Source organism: Peromyscus maniculatus, chromosome 5, assembly GCF_049852395.1.
Source record: "Peromyscus maniculatus bairdii isolate BWxNUB_F1_BW_parent chromosome 5, HU_Pman_BW_mat_3.1, whole genome shotgun sequence".
Taxonomy (NCBI): Eukaryota; Metazoa; Chordata; class Mammalia; order Rodentia; family Cricetidae; genus Peromyscus; species Peromyscus maniculatus.
In genome coordinates this window covers 17,182,412-17,191,390 of record NC_134856.1, presented here as the reverse complement: position 1 = coordinate 17,191,390, position 8,979 = coordinate 17,182,412, and positions in this window count along the sequence as shown.

The following is an 8,979-nucleotide window of genomic DNA, read 5'->3' as shown; positions in this document are numbered from 1 at the left end:
GTACTGTTAATATGGGCACAGCCATACCAAGGACCCCCATGCCTCAGCCCCAAGAGAGTGTCACAGCCTCCCTCAGGTGAGGCCTTCCTCTGGTTGGAATACAAATGTTGGTAGTGTGTGTAGAAAACGTCCACTGTAGCTTTCTCCCCCGGGTTGTTCCCAGCCTGAAGACTGCTCCCTGATGAGTCTGTTCCTGCCAGGAGGCGCTGTACCTGCCGCCAGGAGGCGCTGTACCTGCCTCCGTGTTCCCCTCCATATGCAATAAGCATGCTGACCATCCTATCCCAGCCTTCATGTGTGTCCCTGGGTCTACCTTTTCTTTCTTCCCTTGCAGTCCCAGTCAGGTCAATCTCTAGAGCTGTGCAGGACATGTGTGCAGGACATGTTAGTGCCACCTGATTTCCTTCTAGAAACACCATGATCTACCAGCCAACACCAAAGGTCTGTGTGAGTTCCAATAGCCTGATAAATGTCTTGGCTGTTTTCTACTATGGAAGCCATAACCGCTCCACCTTTGGTGGTCAAGTGTCCAAACTGCCACCTGGGTAGGAAGGAGGAATTCAACTGTGCTCACTGCATTTAAGATTCCCAATTCTGTGATGACAGCCCCATTTAGAAGCTCTGGTTTGTAGAGAAGAGCAAATACAGAGCCCTTCAAGAATGCTAGGCTGTCTTCACAACTGTATTCCAGTACTGGCATACTCTTTTGTGCTGTTACAGTATGGGTTTCATTTGAAACCTATGAAACATGCCTGTGCCAAACATTCCAATCTCAATAAGCCTTTCAGTGTTTTCCTTTAAAGTAAACTGAGGCAGGGCATTTTTTTTAGCTTGCTCCATCTGGATCTCATTTTGGTCCATGTTTGAACCACCCAAGTAAACGGCATTTTCTCATTCCTGGAACTATAACACTGAAGGTAGGATGAGTTTGGAGGGTATATGCTGGTGGCAGAGAACTTTTCTAGCAAGTGTAAAGTCCTGGATCTAATCCCTAATACATTCATGTATACTCTCATGCACATGTACAAAGAAAGAAAAGGAGGAAGAAGGGGGTGGTAGAGGTTTGAAAGAAAATGGCCCCCAAAGGGAGTGGCACTATTAGGAGGTGTGGCCTTGTTGGAGTAGGTATGGCCTTGTTGGAGGAAGTGTGTCACTGTAGAGGCAGGCTTTGAGATCTCATATATGCTCAAGCCTTGCCCAGTGTCTCAGACCACTTCCTGTTGCCTGCAAGTCAAGATGTAGGACCCTCAGCTCTGTCTCCAGCACCATGTCTGCCTGCATGCTGCCGTGTCCCACCATGGTGAGAATTGACTAAATCTCTGAACTGTAAGACACCCAATTAAATATCTTTCCTCGTAAGAGTTGCTGTGGTCATGGCGTCTCTTCACAGCAATGGAAACCCTAACTTAGACAGGGAGAAAGAGAAAGGCGGCAGAGTCTCTGTGTGGTGAGTCCAGATCAATACATTCAGCTCCGTGTCCCTTGTGGCCTTGTCTCACAATCCAGATTCGTCGTCATACACATACCTCCGTTTCTGTCTATGTACAGCTTATTAGTAAGCTCAAGTGTTTTGTTTTGTTGTGTTTGAAGTGCGGCACACCTCTTCATGGTTTGTAAGCTGTACTTCACCTTCAGTGGCCTGCTGGGACTCCAGTCCAGTCCAGTCACAGGCCTAGAAGCAAAGAGGAAGCTGAGACTAGCTCCTGAGGAGAGTGAGCAAGGCTCCGGACAGAATCTGCCTCAAGGGAGGCCAGCGTCTCTCCAGCAATTCTCAGTCACTCCCCTGAACTGAGGATGAGGAGGTTGGCAGAGAGGCCAGCAGGGCTGGAGGACTCTTTCTACTTTGGGTGGAAAGGCCTCTGGTGATGAAGACTCATCAGTGTTTCAGGCTCAATGCTCCTGCTCCAGATCCTTCCACGCAAACACATTATAGCATCCTGTTCTTTCCCCAATCTGGAGGCTGGGAATTCAGTTTGCCTCAGAATTTAGCCAGTCACAGGACAAGGTCCAGCATTTGATTTGCAGTAGTCTCAGGTCAGGCCTACACCAACAGAAGGTAAGTCTCCTTCAGGGTAGGTCTGTGGTCCTCAACATGTGCATCCCAAACCCTTTTGTGGGAGTTAAATGACCCTTTCACAAGGATTGCATATCAGATATTTCCATTATGATTCATAACAGTAGCAAAATTACAATAAGTAGCAACAAAGATAATTTTATGCTGGCAGCGGGCAGTCACCACAATTTGAGGAACTTTATTAAAGGGTTGCAACATTAGAAGGTTGAGAACCCTGCTAAGCCATTTATCCTGGGAACTGTTGAGTTCTTGAGGGTATCTGTTGTGTAACTGTTTTCTACAAGATTGAAACATTCTATCCTGCAGGAAAGCTCTTTAAGCAGAGAGGCAAACCATTTAAAATAGCTTCAGGAAGTCCCTGAAACTGATCAGATTCACTAGACCCCCCTCCCTGCCACAGTAAGCAATTGAAGCTGAGAGTCCTTCTCAGACACAAAGATCGTAAGTGGCAAAAAAGACTCAGACAAGCCAAGCTGCAAAGATGACTTTGAGACCAGACCAGCTGCCTAGAAGCAGCAGAAACCAGATGAACTTTCTGGAGGAGGTTTAGACCAACGGAGGGTCCTGTCCAACCTGTTAAGCTACTTGCAGGCTGTGCAGTATGTTCTAGGTTTCCCAGATTTTGTGAGCTGTCCCCCCATGCTGGGGTGGGCTTTGGTGATGCAGCTGTCTTTGAGTCGTTTCTACTCCTGTAAGTAACCCATCATCCATATTCACGTAAGTAACTCCAATAAAACTCATTGGTCCGCTAAGTTGAACTTTGGCAAGGTCCATATTTCAGTCTGTCATGGGTTCCCTAACTGGGGTGAGTAGATGTGTGTGTTGTATCTCCCCTGGAAAAGATCTGTCACACAGCATAATTGGCACCTGACCAGGGACATGACAGAACCAAAGATGAGTTGGGGAGGAGTGAGTGCAGATTCCTAGCTATGGATAGCAAGACATGCCATGGAGGCTGAGAAGCCCGAGGTGGGTGGGGAGCATCCACGGAAGAAATTCCTACAGAATTACCTTTTCCTGTATGGTATGCATTAGTGTGCCTTTGTCCTAGGACAGCGGTTGCATGGTTCATGCTGTGGGTTGTGAGACACGCAACTAAGGCTGAGCCATCAGGGTTGGCAGTGTCTGTGGGAGGAAGCCCAGGGTGGCAGTTGTCTGTGTGGTGTGGGTTGGCATGCTTGCTTGATGAGTGGGGTCCCCCAAGTGAATATGGAGATGCCCTGAAAACAGTTGAAGGTTTAGAGGAAATCTTGCAGTCTTTGAGATCAGCACACATAAGGATCAAGACTGTCAGCAAGCAAGGTTGCCTGGCCTCCATTGTGTGTGGTTAGAAATACATCTGAGGACGAGATGGTGGCCAAGCAGAAATTTGCTAATGTAAAGGAACAATTGCAACCAGAAAGGGAGAGGAGACGAGCGTCCTCCCAGTTAGCCTCTGACTTGGCAGGTATATTAGATAAACGAGAGAAGGAGAAAGAGATGTTAAAAGCAATAGAAGAGAGCCTTTAAGTCTGACCTTTAGTAAAAAAAGAGGAAAATACAGCCTGCAGATGAGGACATTTCCCTCCAGAAATGCTTGTGCTAGGGGGGATTGTTTGCTCACTCCGGAACTACTGTAGCAGCAAGGTGTGGTGAATGAGGAGGCTATAGCCACCATGCCAGCTCAGGGCCACTCGGACCCCAAGGAGCCAGTGACCGCAGCAGGGGAAGCAGGGCCGCCTCCACCTTTGTCCCTGAGCAGATCTGAGCAGAGCAAGCCAGGCCCACTGAGTTTCTCAGGTGTGCAGAAGTACAGGGAGACCCTGGGAAAGAGCTCTAGGATAAGCCAATATAATGGCTCAGAAAGAATGATCAAAGATTCCAGGGTACTGACTGAGTTAGGGCCACCTATCCCTGTTCTTTACCAACCATGATCTATCTGTGGAGGAAGCAATCGACACACAGGGGTGGAGCCTTTCCCCGCTGTATTAGACAGTGCTTGTGCTTGACTTTACTATCTTCTTTTTTTTTTTTTTCAAGTCTTTTTTTAAAGATTTATTTATTTATTATATATACAGTGTTCTGCCTGCATGTATCACTTCAGGCCAGAAGAGGGCACCAGATCTCATTATAGATGGTTGTGATCCACCATGTGGTTGCTGGGAATTGAACTCAGGTCCTCTGGAAGAGCAGGCAGTGCGCTTAACCCCTGAGCCATCTCTCCAGCCCCCTTTACTATCTTCTTATTGTGAACTTCTGGGGTCACCTGACCCTTCTGAGACCAGGTGACAACAGACTTTCAGAGTGCCTTACCAAGGGTATCTTTGTAACCCGCTGTCTGTTATGGGATGATGGTTCCGGAAGTTGCCCTGTCCTGTTGCTCACCCTCCGGAAAAGGTTCTGTTGTATAGCTGAACCTCTGAGTGTTTTGCAGATTTGGAAAACCACTGGAGAGACAACCAGGTACACTGTTACTTCTACTTACCTTACAATCCCACTGGAGCTAAGTTAACTAAAGCAAACAACAAACAAAACCCTAAATATATCCTACATGGGTGAAAAAGGACACCCCCGAGGCCATAAAGTTATTGAATAAAAACCCCAGTGCCAGGGGTGGGCTGCCTCTCAGTGAGGGTCAGGGAAGCCCCTGGGGCCCACAAATCCTAAAGGCTGTCACTACTGCTGCTGATTGTATGCCAAAACTAGACAATAAGATCCTATTTCTGAAGATGCCACATGTCCATGCTTTGACTATAGGACATGAAGAAATTATTCTGGGACTCAACTGGAAGCTCTTACTCTGCTAAGTGGCTCTCATAGTGCCAGAGGGGGCATTGCAGGCTACTGATGGAGAACTGTCACCTACATTCTGGGGACCCTGAGTGCTGAATTACCAACATGCTAGGCAGGATATGACTGTTTGTGCAATGGTGGGTTAGCTATTGTGGGTAAGACTATAACAGCCTTCCAATTTGATTTAAAGCCTACTCCACAAAAGAGTTCACCTTCGGTACTATAAGCCAAGACAAAAACTTGTGGCTAGGGCGGTTGTAGGTCCCAATGGGAAAGGAACTTGTATTTTTTTTTATTTTAGATAAATGTAATGTGCCTGTCCAATTGCCTTCTAAACATGTGTTTATGCCTATAGATCGCTGTTGTTGTCAGCCTCAATTCATAACCACTGGTGAAGCTCCTGAGAACAAGTGACAATATTGTGACATGGTGTCTACTTATTGGCCATAGATGGACATCTATAGTCACCACCTCCAAGGCTCGGGGATCATTGTGGAAGAGGGGGCAGAAAGAATGAAAGAGGCAGAGCCAGGCGGATCTCTGTGAATTCGAGGCCAGCCTGGTCTACAGAGTGAGATCCAGGACAGGCACTAAAACTACACAGAGAAACCCTGTCTCGAAAGAAAAAAAGAAAGAAAGAAAGAAAGAAAGAAGGAAGGAAGGAAGGAAGGAAGGAAGGAAGGAAGGAAGGAAAGAAAGAAAAAGAAAGAAAGAAAGAAAGAAAGAAAGAAAGAAAGAAAGAAAGAAAGAAAGAAAGAAAGAAAGAAAGAAAGAAAGAAAGAAAGAAAGAAAATGAAAGAGCCAAAGAAAGGGGTGGAGGGTGGTGTAACAGTTTTCTTTGAGATTGAAACATTCTATCCTGCAGGGAAGCTCTTTAAACAGGAAGGTAAACTACTCAAAATAGCTTCAGGAAGTCCCGGAAACCGACCAGATTCACTAGGCCCCTCCCTGCCATAGTAAGCAATAAAAACAGAGTTCCGCTCAGATGGGCAGAGTCAAGCTGCAAAAAAGACTCAGACGAGCCCAGTGGCAAGGATGACTCTGAGACCAGACCAGCTCCTTGGAAGAGCTAGAAATCAGCTGAGCTGCCTGGAAGTTAGACCAGAGTCACTTAGAAAGGACACTGTCCAACTGTTAACCTGCCTGCAGGCTGTGCGGTGGGCTCCAGGTTCCCAGATCTGTGAGCTGTCACTCATGCTGGGGTGGGCCTTGGTGATGCAGCTGTCTTTGAGTCGTTTCTGCTCCCGTAAGTAACCCCAATAAAACTCACTGGTTCACCAAGTTGAACTTAGGTGGTAACCGTACTTTTGTCTACTGTGCCATCCCTGTCTGGGGTGAGCAGATGTGTGTGTTGGGTCTCCCCAGGAAGTTGTGTTATGTGACAGCATCCTTGTCTTGTACTGCATTGTCCAGCCATATTAGCAGCAACCGGGTAAGTTAATTACATTCATTAGGTTTCAGAATTGTTTTTCTTGTGGACGTGCATAAGTGTGTGCACAGTAATATGTATGTGTGAGAGGAGAGGCTAGAGGATGATGTGGGGTTTCCTGTTCTATTTGCCTCATTCCTTGAAGCAGGGTGTTTCACTGAACCTGGAACTATGTTGGGCAGCAAGTTATTATGATTAATCCACGTGGGTCTATTAAATGGGTAACAGAATTTATTAAGATATAAATTGAGGAAATACACTCACGAATACAGAATGGAGTAGACAGCTGAAGTCGTCCTTTGTTCTGACCGGGAGCAAATCCACCACGCAGGCAGGAGCAGGGAGAAGGGGCATGTGACCCTTCTCCAACTCCTTATAAGAGGTCACCTACACTGGCAGGAAGTGCCGCCTTCTTTGGACCATATAGCCCGAGGTCATGGGAAGAGCAAATACCACTACAGCAAGCCTCAGGAATTCTCCTGCCTTGGTATTTCCTTCACCCTCCCAGGTCAGGGTTTAAGGTGTGTGTAGCGGCCTCCAGCTTTTTAAGATGAGTTCTGGGCATTTGAACTCCAGTCATCATGCCTGAACAGCAAGTGCTCTTATCCGATAGCTGAGCCATCTCTCCAGCTCCGTTCTGAAGTTTTGGAAGTACCATATACATCCAACTTTGTATTTCCTTTTCTTTCTTTTCTCCTCCCTCCCCACATCTTTGAGAGGGTCTCTTACTGCCCAGGCTGCTTTTGAACTTACTATGCAGCTGAGGATGGTCTTGAACATCTGGTTCTCCTGTGTGCTAGAGCTACAAGCATGTGCCACCATGCTTGCTTTATGTGGTGCTAAGCAATGACCCCAGGGCCTGGTGCGCGCTGGGCAAGCACTCTGTCACTGAGCTCTGGCTCCAGCCCTTCATGTTGTATACATCTTTACAGCTGGATCACTCTACAGGCCCTCAGAACTCTCCTTACTGCTAGACCAGTGGTTTCAACCTGTAGGTCCTCACTCCTTTTAGGGGTCAAATGACCCTTTCACAGGGGTTGCCTAAGACCATTGGAAAACACAGATATTTACATTACGATTAACTACAGTAGGAAAAGTTGCCTGGCTAGCTCAGTTGGTAGAGCATGGGACTATTAATCCCAGGATCGTGGAAAACCCTACATTGATTGGGTGGTTTAGTTTCCAGTTTAGACAGGAGGTAGTGCCTTTAATCCCAGCACTCCGGAGGCAGAGCCAGGCAGATCTCTGTGAATTTGAGGCCAGCCTGGTCTACAGAGTGAGTTCCAGGACAGCCAGGATGACACAAAGAAACCTTGTCTCGAAAAACCAAAACTAAAACCAACTAACCAACCAACCAACTAACCAACTAAACAAACAAACAAAAAACAAATTAGGAAAATTACAGTCATGAAATAGCAATGAAAATAATTTTATGGTTGGAGATCACTACAACATGAGGAACTGTATAAAGATTCACAGCATTAGGAAGGTTGAGAGCCACTGTACTGGACAGAGAGTTGTTTATATCTAATCAGATTACAATACTAATTCTAAAAATTCTGGATCCAAATTAGAACTCAACTGCAATGTTGCATTAGTGTTACAAATTAGTTGAGATAATCAGCATTGGAGGAGGAAAGATCGACTTTGGCCCATAGTTTCAGAGGGGTCAATTCATTGCTAGTTAGCCAAATGCTTGTGAGCCTGTCAGGAGGCAGTACATCACGCTGGGGACATACAAGAGAGCTGAACAAACTCCCTTGACTCATTGGTGACCAGGAAACAGAAGTAAGACAGAGACAAACAGGCCAGAGCCCATTATGGTTTGAATGTGGGACATCTGTCACAGGCTTGTTATGGGTTTCAACATTTACGTGGTCCCCAGCTGGTGATGCTGTTTTGGCAGGTTATGGAACCTTTAGGTTTATGTCTTCTGGTTCTGGCCTGCTTGTTCTCTGCTTCCTGGCTCATCTGTGACGTGATCACCTGCCTCAAGTTCCCACTGACCAAGATGAGTGGACCCTGCCACCATGCTTTTCTCAACATGATGTGCTGCACCTTCTGAAATCAGGAACTAAATAAGTCCTTCCCTCCTCAATCACTTCTGTCAAAACAAATACATTTCCAATATCCCCTTTGAGGGCATGTCCCCAGTAATCCAACTTCTTCTACGAAGTCTGTACCTTTTAAGGGTTCCATCACTAATACTAGAGATCACTGTGCATATTGTTTCTCTGGGGCCATTTTTAGGACCAAAGTCTGTGTTGTGGTTCTCCAGAAAAACAGAATAGGGGACACACACACACATACACACACACACACACACACACACACACACACACACACACACACACATTCTTGCATTATAAGGAAATGATTCAAATACTTAGAAAGACTGAAAAACCCTATGGTTTGCCATCTCCACCCTGGTGGTCCAGGCGAGCTAGTGGTACATCCCTGTGAACTGGAGGGCTGATGGCCTCAGTCCCAGCTGAGAGCAGAAGTCTGGTGTTCCAGCCGGAGCAATCAGGCATAGAAAGCAAATTTCCTTTCCCTCGGTTATTTTTTTTAAATCTTTTCTTTCTATTCAGGTCTTATGAATGGATGGAGACTGGATGAGGGAGGCCTGCCCACATTGGGAGGGCCATCTGCTTTACTCAGTCGCTGATTCTAATGCTTATTCCACTGAGAGAAACACTCTGCC